The sequence below is a fragment of the Salmo salar genome, chromosome ssa04 (genome assembly GCF_905237065.1).
Source record: "Salmo salar chromosome ssa04, Ssal_v3.1, whole genome shotgun sequence".
NCBI classification, from domain to species: Eukaryota; Metazoa; Chordata; class Actinopteri; order Salmoniformes; family Salmonidae; genus Salmo; species Salmo salar.
In genome coordinates this window covers 42641938-42654204 of record NC_059445.1, presented here as the reverse complement: position 1 = coordinate 42654204, position 12267 = coordinate 42641938, and the positions used below count along the sequence as shown (strand labels likewise).

Here is a 12267-nt window from a genome sequence, read left to right as displayed (position 1 = left end):
GTAAAGGTTATGGGAAGGGTTAGCTAACATGCTATGTACTGTAGTTGCAAAGTAGCTAAAAAAAAAAGAGGTAAGTTGGAAATTAACTAAAATCCTAAAGTTGTAAGTGATGGGATTCAAACATGCAACCTTTCAGTTGCTAGACTTTCGCGTTATATGCCCTACCAAACATACTACTTTAGTTTTTTTAAAGTAACCTTCTATCTTTTGTAACCATACCAAACATAACATATCATACTAATTTGAGTGTCCCGAGGGTTACATTTACTATGTTACGTCTAGTTTATGAGACCAGGCTGGCTTGAGATATGTCCTGTGGAGATGGGTGAAAGCTGAGGAGGGACAAATGGAGAAATAACAGGAGAGAGAAGACAATAAGTCAAACTGGGAGCAAACCTAATTATCAGAGCTACAAGACAAATTTCACTCAACTTATAATAGTGCCAATATACAACAGTTACATAATATGTTTCCTAATGGAAGATTTCATTATTCTGAAATAGATGCCTCTGGAAATAAATCTGAAATGTAAATAAACAATTCAGCTTCCAAAGGATGCAAACAAACTGTTTCTGACTAATTTAGAAGTAACCCTAAACCTGACAACGCTAAACCTACAGGTAACTGCCAAAATAAAGGAAACACCAACATAAAGTGTCTTAATAGGGTGTTGGGCCGTCACAAGCCAGAACAGCTTCAACGCACTTTGGTACTCCCTGACGAAGGCCATGCAGCCGAAACGCGTCGGATTTTAAAACTTTGTTTCTATTGAACATGCCATACAAATAAAGGCATTTGAATTAATTATATGAAGAGTGCCTTGGTCCTCCTTTCTTTTTGATGACTAATTCACCCCTTTTACCAAAGAGCACCTTCTGTCTACCAAAATGTACTACTGTATACCTTAGTAGCGCTTCCCTTCCTCCTCTTGTACCTTGGCATGGATTCAAATGTCTGGAACTCTATTGGAGGGATGAGAGCATTCATCCACGAGAAATTCTATAATTTTGTGTTTTGTTGATGGTGGTAGAAAACGCTATCTCAAACGCCGCTCCAGAATCTCCCTTAAGTGTTCAATTGGGATGAGATCTGGTGACAGACGGCCATGGAATATGGCTTACATAGTTTTTATGCACATCAAACCATTCAGTGACCATTTGTGCCCTGTGGATGGGGGTATTGTCATCCTATGGGTCATAGCCATAGTAGCCAGAATAATGACCTGCCCAGCATTTTTATACATGACCCTAAGCATGATGAGATGTTAATTGCTTAATTAACTCAGGAACCAAACTTGTCTGGAAGCACCTGCTTTCAATATACTTTGTATCCATCATTTAATCAAGTGTTTCCATTATTTTGGCAGTTACCATTGAAAATGAAAAAACCCGTTAAAATACAGAAAGACAAAATACAGAAATGAGTGGTATCAATAACATTTGCTATGACCTACAATACTTCCTCCAAGATGTTCAAAGACAGAGCAAATTAGTAAAACAGTAACTGATAAGTGGTACAATGAGTGCAGGCTAAATACATTGGGTGGGAAAAATCCAGAAAATGTCCATTCCAATGTTTCTTGGCTCCATAATTTGAGCTAAGCAGATGAGTTTGTATATTAGAATATTTTTTTTCAGTGTCTTTCTGAGTCATTGCCTTGAACAAAAAGGACTCTAGAGCAGTGGAGGCTGGTGGAAGGAGCTATAGGAGGACGGGCTCATTGTAATGTCTGGAATGGAATGTGGTTTCCATATGTTTGATACTGTTCCATTTTTTCCTATTCCATTACAATGAGCCTGTCCTCCTATAGTTCCTCCCACCAGCATCCTCTGCTCTGGAGACATAACAAATCCGAATTTTTTCAAGCGTTAATTAATTTCATTTTACAGATACCTCAGAGGCACAGATACAACCAAGATTTAAAAATGTTAATGTGAAAGTTTGCTTACTGAACATCTATAAATAATGTATATATTTTTTCTCTTCGAGAGATGTGTGGGGTGGAGGAGGTAGAAAATGGAGAACACTATCTGTAAAACATCTCTCATCAGGTGTTATGTGCAGACCATGATTTAACATCATTCTAATAACCGGTAGAGCTGCAATGGTCATGGAATTTTGGATGATGTTATTGGTCAGCCAAATGACCGAGGTCACCGTTCAAACCATTTATTTTAAAAAATACACACATTTTCTCCTCTCCTAACTGCATGTTCTGCACATACAGGATCTGACTAGAGAAAATAAAAGCATCGTCAGAAATACTGACAATGTTTCACTTACACAGTACATTCATTTATCTCAGGTCAACTACGTCAAGATGACTGTCATGATGGATGTCCTTTCATGTGCGTGACAGCATTGTGCAACACAACGCATGTACAGTTTAAGTTATGTGTTGCCAAAACATTTCCCATCAGCTTTTCTAACCATCAAAGGAGAGAAGGGCGTTCACATGGCCTTGTCAATCAACCCTAAACTCCTAGAGGAGGTATTACTGTCCGCACCGCTGGCAGTCTCTATGGGGGTGCCACAGGGTTCAATTCTCAGGCCGACTCTTTACTCTGTATATATCAATGATGTCGCTCTTGCTGCTGGTGATTCTTTGATCCACCTCTACGCAGACGACACCATTTTGTGTACATCTGGCCCTTCTTTGGACACTTAGCTAACAAACCTCCAACCGAGCTTCAATGCCATACAACACTCCTTCCGTGGCATTCAACTGCTCTTAAATGCAAATAAAACTAAATGCATGCTCTTCAACCGATCGCTGCCCGCACCCGGGATCCCGCCCGACTAGCATCACTACTCTGGATGGTTCTGACTTAGAATATGTGGACAACTACAAACACCTAGGTGTCTGGTTAGACTGTAAACTCTCCTTCCAGACTCACATTAAGCATCTCCCATCCAAAATTAAATCTGGAATCGGCTTCCTATTTCTCAATAAAGCCTCCTTCACTCATGCTGCCAAACATACCCTCAAAAACTGACTCTCCTACCGATCCTTGACTTCGGTGATGTAATTTACAAAATAACCTCCAACACTCTACTCAGCAAACTGGATGTAGTCTATCACATTTGTTTTGTCACCAAAGCCCCATATACTACCCACCACTGCGACCTGTATGCTCTCATTGGCTGGCCCTCATTACATATTTGTCGCCAAACCCACTGGCTCCAGGTCATCTATAAGTCTATGCTAGGTAAAGCCCCACCTTACCTCAGCTCACTGGTCACCATAGCAACACCCACCCGTAACACACGCTCCAGCAAGTATATTTCACTGGTCATCCCCAAAGCCAACACTTCCTTTGGCCACCTTTCCTTCCAGTTCTCTACAGCCAATGACTGGAACGAATTGCAAAAATCACTGAAGCTGGAGTCTTATATCTCCCTCTCTAACTTTAAGCATCAGCTGTCAGAGCAGCTTACCGATCATTGTACCTGTACACAGCCAATCGGTAAATAGCACACCAAACTACCTCATCCCCATATTGTTATTTATCCTCTTGCTCTTTTGCACCCCAGTATCTCTACTTGCACATCATCGTCTGCACATCTATCACTCCAGAGTTAATGCTAAATTGTAATTATTTTGCCTCTATGGCCTATTTATTGCCTTACCTCCCTACTCTTCTACATTTGCACACACTGTACATAGATTTTTATATTGTGTTATTGACTGTAAGTTTGTTTATGTGTAACTCTGTGTTGTTGTATGTGTCGAACTGCTTTGCTTTATCTTGGCCAGGTTGCAGTTGTAAATGAGAACTTGTTCTCAACGGGCCTACCTGATTAAATAAATGGTGAAATAAATATAAAATACATTTTGGATTTTGATTTGAAAACAAAAAAAGAGTTTAGATCCAACTGCAATAGTCTTCTATCCTGCCATCATCATCGTCGTCATCTTCATCTATTTACTCCATACAATGGAGGATGATAATAATATTTTTCATCTCCTTTCTACCTACCATACAGCTATTATTAACATAACTGCATCCTGACACATATAGAATTGTTTGTTAGTAGTGGTCTTTCCTTTAAAAAACAAGAAGAGGAAGTGTGAAAAACAAAGGAGAAACAAAGAGGGAACACCACCCATCCAGCTACTCCTCTGTTTCCCACATATCCTCTCTATTTAATCTCTTTCCTCCCCACTCTACTCTCCTCCAGCACAATTCCTCCTTTTCTCATCCTCCTTCCTATCATTCATAGCCTAAGTGCCTCCTGGTCCTCAGGCAAAGAAGACCACAAAGACGAAGAAGAATACTATGAGGATGAGGAAGATTTTGACCATGAGCCAGCGGTTGGATGAGGCAGACTGAAAGTACATGAGGATCTCTGAATGTGCCATATCTACGTTGAGCTGGCTGTCCTCCACGTGGGCATCAATTCCGCAGGAAAGAGGATGGAAAAAGGGGAGGACGATGAGTGTCAGAGGTTCCACTAGCCTGCTTACCACTGCACACCCCATCTGATCACAGTTAGATATGTGATCTCAACAAAACACCGGAACAACTATGTCATATCAGGGACAAAGCATCTCTACCAGCAGCTTGATAATCTCTGTCTATCTTTCCATTTCTCCCTTACCTCTGCACAGTCTCTTCCTGCTCCTTCACCATGTGGGCCAGCTGCTGGAATATAGAGCCCAGCTCTACAATGGTGCTCTCTATGTTCTGCATGGTGTCTGAACAGCTCTGGATGTACGAGTCCTGTACAACACACGCCACAAGAGTTAGACCACTTAGCATGAATGCCAATTATTTCGCAACAACCAGTATTATTGATTTACACATAAATCCAGAAACAAGTCAATAAAAGCGTTTGTATTTAAAGCGGACAGTGTGACAAGCTTTAAATGTAATTGTTATTATTGTCACCATCCCTTTAACGCCACATAGTCAAGAGGAGCTGAGGTAAAACCTGTTCATTGATGAGCTGCAGCTGTTGACTGGCGAGGAATTCCATATCTACAGAGACCTCAGCTGTCTTTTTAGAGTCATCCTGAATTAACAATGAGTTACCTACAAGAGAGAGTAGTAAGTCAGGCTGTACTGTTTCCTGTTGTTTTGTACATTAGAGCTGATACGAGTTTTTCCTCACTGAAGTTGCTGGCGTGGAGATGGGAGGAGGATGCTGGAGCATGAGAAAACTAGAAGAGATCAGTTTTCTGCTCTTTGAGGTTCTACAAAGGGAAAAGAGTGTGGGGGCGAGAAGAAAATCAATGTTAAAACCGTTTATGAACCAACAAATATACTGTGGGGTCCAAAAGTATTGACATCCTTATAAAACAACAAGCTGTTTAACAGCTAATGTGTTTTCTCAAAAAGGTAGGGGTTTTCATTTCAACGTCAAACCCACCACTTGTGTATGTGGCCAAAGAGCTTTATTTTCATGTCATCTGACCATAGCACCGGTTCCAATCCAAGTGCCAGTGCCGTTTAGAAAACTCCAGGCGTTTACATTTGTTAGATGACATGAAAATAGAGCTCTTTGGCCATATACACCAGTGGTGGGTTTGGCATTTAAATGAGAATGCATGAGCAGAAAATAACCCCATATCTACTGTGAGATAACGTGGGGGATCTTTGATGTTATGGGGCTATTTTATTTCCACTGGTCCTGGGGCCCTTTGTTAAGGTCAACGGCATCATGAACTTTACCCAGTACCAGGACATTTTAGCCAGAAACCTGGTTCTCTCAGCCAGGAGGCTGAAACTTGGCCGCAAGTGGATCTTCCAGTAAGACAATAACGCCAAGCTTAGATCAAAATCTACATTTTGCAATCTCAGTCGCCGAACTTGAAACACATTGAAAATGTGTGGTTTGAATTGAAGAGGGCAGTCCATAAGCACAGACGAAGGAGATCAAGGATCTGGAAAGATTCTGTATGGAGGAATGGTCTAAGATCCCTCCCAATGTGTTCTCCAATATCATAAAACATTAGATAAAAAGTATCAGTGCCATTATCCTCGCAAGGTGAGGTATTGAAAGGTACTGAAAACGGGAGTGTCAATCATTTTGACCCCTTCCTTTTTGAGATAAAAATTATTACTTCTTTCTCTGAGCAATTGTACTAGTTTAAAAGAATAACATTTCCATCCTTTTTTTTGCATACAAAATACAGGTAACTGCGAAAACTAAAGTAAACTCCAACATAGTGCCTTAATAGGGCGTTGGCCACCACGAGCCAGAACAGCTTCAATACACCCAGGCATAAATTCTACAAGCGTCTGGAACTCTATAGGAGGGAGGCGCCATAAATTCCATAATTTGGTGTTTTGTGATGGTGTTGTAAAATGCTGTCTCAGGCATTGCCCCAGAATCTCCCATAAGTGTTTAATTGGGTTGAGACCTGGCTACTGAGACGACTACGGAATACGGTGTACATTGTTTTCATGCTCAGCAAACCATTCAGTGACCACTCGTGCCCTGTGGATAGGTCATTTTCATTTTATGGGAGCATAGCCATAGTAGTCTAAATAATGGCCTGCCCAGCATTATTATACAAGACCCTAAGCATGATGGGATGTTAATTGCTTAATTAACTTAACACCCATGTGTTTCCTTTATTTTGGCAGTTACCTGTAGCTCAGTATTTCATTTTTTTATTTTATACAGTCATTTTCACTGATCTTTCTCAAGGGTGTAAATAATTTCGTACCCCACTGTAAATCGAAACTAGTCTGGTCAAAAGATTTACTGTGAAAAGAGGTGTGTGTGTCAGCATGCCTTACCTCAGTCCTGACCTCCAGCATGGACTTAAAGTCGTTTGACATTGATGCCAGTTTTGACTAGAACAGAAAAAGGCTGTTATAAAAGGAACGCTACATGTAAAAGTCGACATTGGATAAAACCAGTGGCCTATCAGAATGCCAGAGCATGGAAGTTACCTGGAGGGAGACAATGATGGTGTTGGAATGTGTCTGTAGATGTTTGCCATTCTGACTTTGTCTGGAGCGCACAAGGCCCTGCAGCTGTGCTATCTGTTTATTCAAACTGTTTATGTCCTGTACAAAGAAAACAAAAATAGACAGTTTACTTTTACATCTCAAAAGGCATTTAATAAAGTGTGCGTGAATAGCATTCTGTAAATACAGTGCCTTCGGAAAGTATTCAGACCCCTTGATTTTTCCCCCACATTTTGTTACGTTACAGCCTTACACTAAAATGGATTAAATAAATAAAAATCCTCATCAATCTACACACAATAAGGACAAAGCGAAAATTGTTTTTTAGAAATGTAAGCAAATGTATTGAAAATAAAAACAGAAATACCTTATTTACATAAGTATTCAGTACCTTTACTATGAGACTGGAAATTGAGCTCAGGTGAATCCTGTTTCCATCCTGGAGATGTTTATACAACTTGATTGGAGTCCACCTGTGGTAAATTCAATTGATCGGACAAGAATTGGAAAGGCACAAACCTGTCTATATAAAGGTCCCACAGTTTACAGTGCATGTCAGAGCAAAAACCAAGCCGTGAGGTCGAAGGAATTGTCCATAGAGCTTCAAGACAGGATTGTATCAAGGCACAGATCTGGGGAAGAGTACCAAAAGATGTCTGCAGCATTGAAGGTCCCCAAGAACACAGTGGCCTCCATCATTCTTAAATGGAAGAAGTTTGGAACCACCTAGACTCTTTCTATAGTCCGGCCAAACTGAACAATCGGGGGAGAAGGGCCTTGGTCAGGGAGGTGACCAAGAACCCGATGGTCACTCTGACAGAGCTCCAGAGTTCCTCTGTGGAGATGGGAGAGCCAGAAGGACAACCATCTCTGCAGCACTCCACCAATCAGGGCTTTATGGTAGAGTGGCCAGACGGAAGCCACTCCTCAGTAAAACGCATGACAGCCCGCTTGGAGTTTGCCAAAAGGCACCTGAAGGACTCTTAGACCATGAGAAACAAGATTCTCTGGTCTGATGAAACCAAGATTGAACTCTTTGGCCTGAATGCCAAGCGTCACGTCTGGAGGAAACCTGGCACCATCTCTACCGTGAATCATGGTGGTGGCAGCATCATGCTGTGGGGATGTTTTTCAGCAGCAGGAACTGACAGACTAGTCAGGATTGATGCGAAAGATGAACAGAGCAAAGTACAGAGAGATCCTTGATGAAAACCTGCTCCAAAGCACTCAGGACCTCAGACTGGGGCGAAGGTTTACCTCCCAACAGGACGACAACCCTAAGCACACACCCAAGACAACACAGGAGTGGCTTCGGGACAAGTCTCTGAATGTCCTTGAGTGGTCCAGCCAGAGCCCGGACTTGAACCCGATCGAACATCTCTGGAGAGACCTGAAAATAGCTGTGCAGCGACACTCCCCATCAAACCTGACAGAGCTTGAGAGGATCTGCAGAGAAGAATGGTAGAAACTCTCCAAATACAGGTGTGCCAAGCTTGTAGCATCATACCCAAGAAGACTCAAGGCTGTAATCACTGTCAAAGGTGCTTCAACAAAGTACTGAGTAAAGGGTCTTAATACTTATGTAAATGTGATAGTTTTTTATTTGTAATACATTTGCAAAAATGTCAACCTGTTTTTGCTTTGTCATTATGGGGTATCGTGTGGAGATTGATGAGGGGAAAAAACAATTAAATACATTTTAGAATAAGGCTGTAACGTAACAAAATGTGGAAAAAGAGAAGGGGTCTGAATACTTTCTGAATACACTGTATAAACACTGTAGTATAACATTGCATAACGACGGATTCTAATACAGTCCTATGTCTCTCCTCACCTGTTTAACGATGTAGGTTAACTCCTCAATCTCCACAGCTTTGTCATCAAAGAGGGATTTCCTTTTGGCAACTAGGAAAGATAAGAAATCAGTAAGTTACATATCCATAACCATATTGTGGACACTAATTACATTCAACAACAACAAAAAATCCCTTTAAAAAGGTTGCTTCCTTACGTATTGTGAGTTTTTCTAGTTTGGAAAAAGTGTTACTCAAGTCCTTCCCAATCCTCCTGTTAAATAGAAATAAACAAACAGTTGAGTAGGCTATATGGATACTGATAATAGACGGGCTGTATATAAAAAGATGTATCTGTTCTCATAATTAATTTGTGTTTATAACACAGTGTAATGCTACTAACTTTGCCATGAGGGTAAAGTCACTGTGTTGTCTGATTGCACTGAGGGCTGGCTTACTGGAATGGACCCCATCCTGGAGAAAACGGAACCTCAATCAACATTGATCAGTGAAATTAAACTGGGTGGTATGCAATTGTAAAGTACATCCACACCCATTGTAGGGAAGCTAGAGAATGATTTGATTCTCAACATTTGATGAGCAGTTCCGAACATACATACAGTCGTGGCCAAAGGTTTTGAGAATGACACATTCATTTTCACAAAGTCTGCTGCCTCAGTTTGTATGATGGCAATTGGCATATACTCCAGAATGTTATGAAGAGTGATCAGATGAATAGCAATTCATTGCAAAGTCCCTCTTTGCCACGCAAATGAACTGAATCCCCCAAAAACATTTCCACTGCATTTCAGCCCTGCCACAAAAGGACCAGCTGACATCATGTCAGTGATTCTCTCGTTAACACAGGTGTGAGAGCTGACTAGGACAAGGCTGGAGATCATTCTGTCATGCTGATTGAGTTCAAATAACAGACTGGAAGCTTCAAAAGGAGGGTGGTGCTTGGAACCATTGTTCTTCCTCTGTCAACCATGGTTACCTGCAAGGAAACACGTGCCGTCATCATTGCTTTGCACAAAAAGGGCTTCACAAACAAGGACATTGCTGCCAGTAAGATTGCACCTAAATCAACCATTTATCGGATCATCAAGAACTTCAAGGAGAGCGGTTCAATTGTTGTGAAGAAGGCTTCAGGGCACCCAAGAAAGTCCAGCAAGCGCCAGGACCGTCTCCTAAAGTTGATTCAGCTGCGGGATTGGGGCATCACTAGTACAGAGCTTGCTCAGGAATGGCAGCAGGCAGGTCTGAGTGCATCTGCAAAAACAGTGAGGCGAAGACTTTTGGAGGATGGCCTGGTGTCAATCAGGGCAGCAAAGAAGCCACTTCTCTCCAGGAAAAACATCAGGGACAGACTGATATTCTGCAAAAGGTACAGGGATTGGACTGCTGAGGACTGGGGTAAAGTCATTTTCTCTGATGAATCCCCTTTCCAATTGTTTGGGGCACCCGGAAAAAAGCTTGTCCGGAGAAGACAAGGTGAGCGCTACCATCAGCCCTGTGTCATGCCAACAGTAAAATATCCTGAGAACATTCATGTGTGGGGTTGCTTCTCAGCCAAGGGAGTGGGCTCACTCACAATTTTGCCTAAGAACACAGACATGAATAAAGAATGGTACCAACACATCCTCCGAGAACAACTTCTCCCAACCAGTTTGGTGACGAACAATGCTTTTTCCAGCATGATGGAGCACCTTGTCATAAGGCAAAAGTGATAACTAAGTGGCTTGGGGAACAAAACATGGATATTTTGGGTCCATGGCCAGGAAACTCCCCAGACCTTAATCCCATTGAGAACTTGTGGTCAATCCTCAAGAGGCGGATGGACAAACAAAAACCCACAAATTCTGACAAACTCCAAGCATTGATTATGCAAGAATGGGCTGCCATCAGTCAGAATGTGGCCCAGAAGTTAATTGACAGCATGCCAGGGCGGATTGCAGAGGTCTTGAAATAGAAGGGTCAACACTGCAAATATTGACTCTTTGCATCAACTTCATGTAATTGTCAATAAAAGCCATTGACACTTATGAATTGCTTGTAATTGTACTTCAGTATTCCATAGTAACATCTGACAAAAATAAAGTCACTGAAGCAGCAAACTTTGTGAAAATTAATATTTGTGTCATTCTCAAAACTTTTGGCCACGACTGTACATGGCCTTTCTATGTTGCTCATTTGACTCACCTGTCTCGCCTGTAGTGACCTGCAGACTGACTGGAACTCATTGGTGCAGTCCCTGCCAGACATGTTGCTTATGTCCACCATGGGTCAGGTGGAGGTGGACTGGGCGCTGTGAGTTGTGGGTCCTGTGGCTGGATCAGCAGTGACTGGGTCTAGGCAAGCCCTAAATACACCCCTTTCTGGCTGTTCCTAGGACCGTGGCAACTAAGTGTGTTGGATGCTCAGATACATCACCCTTTGGAGAAAACACAGAGTCTCACTTCAGACATCAGTACATCACTCGGGCCGAACTCCCTGCCATCCAGAACCTCTATATCAGGCGGGGTCAGAGGAAGGCCCTAGAAATGGTCAATGACTCCAGCCACCCAAGTCATAGACAGTTCTATCTGCTACCTCACAGCGAGCGGTACCGGAGCGCCAAGTCTGTGACCAAAAGGCTCCTGAACAGCTTCTACCGCCAAGCCATTAGGCTGCTGAACAGTTCATCAAATGGCTACCAGGACTATTTACATTGACCACCTTTATTCAGCTGATGTAAGAAGGGCTATATAATAAATAAATGTGATTTGATATTAAGTGAAACAGTTCTCTAAAGACACAAGAGACAATAATACAAGAAACAACACTTCTGTAGCTTGTCAACTATGTGTCTGTCTATCCCTGTTCTCTCCTCTCTGCACAGGCCATACAAACGCTTCACACCGCGTGGCCGCTGCCACTCTAACCTGGTGGTCCCAGCGCGCACGACCCACGTGGAGTTCCAGGTCTCCGGCAGCCTCTGGAACTGCCGGTCTGCAGCCAACAAGGCAGAGTTCATCTCAGCCTATGCTACCCTCCAGTCCCTAGACTTCCTGGCGCTGACGGAAACATGGATTACCACAGATAACACTGCTACTCCTACTGCTCTCTCTTCGTCTGCCCACGTGTTCTCGCATACCCCTAGAGCATCGAGCCAGCGGGGTGGTGGCACTGGAATCCTCATCTCTCCCAAGTGGACATTCTCTCTTTCTCCCCTGACCCATCTCTCTATCTCCTCATTTGAATTCCATGCTGTCACAGTTACCAGCCCTTTCAAGCTTAACATCCTTATCATTTATCGCCCTCCAGGTTCCCTTGGAGAGTTCATCAATGAGCTTGACGCCTTGATAAGTTCCTTTCCTGAGGATGGCTCAGCTCTCACAGTTCTGGGTGACTTTAACCTCCCCACGTATACCTTTGACTCATTCCTCTCTGCCTCCTTCTTTCCACTCCTCTCCTCTTTTGACCTCACCCTCTCACCTTCCCCCCCTACTCACAAGGCAGGCAATACGCTTGACCTCATCTTTACTAGATGCTGTTCTTCCACTAATCTC

At 42.6% G+C, this 12267-nt stretch overlaps 1 pseudogene; it reads right to left on the bottom strand.

The window, feature by feature from the left end:
- Window positions 1-3794: 3794 nt before the first annotated feature.
- LOC106603144 (syntaxin-5-like) lies at window positions 3795-11014 on the bottom strand (annotated as a pseudogene).
- Between the last annotated feature and the right edge of the window lie 1253 nt (window positions 11015-12267).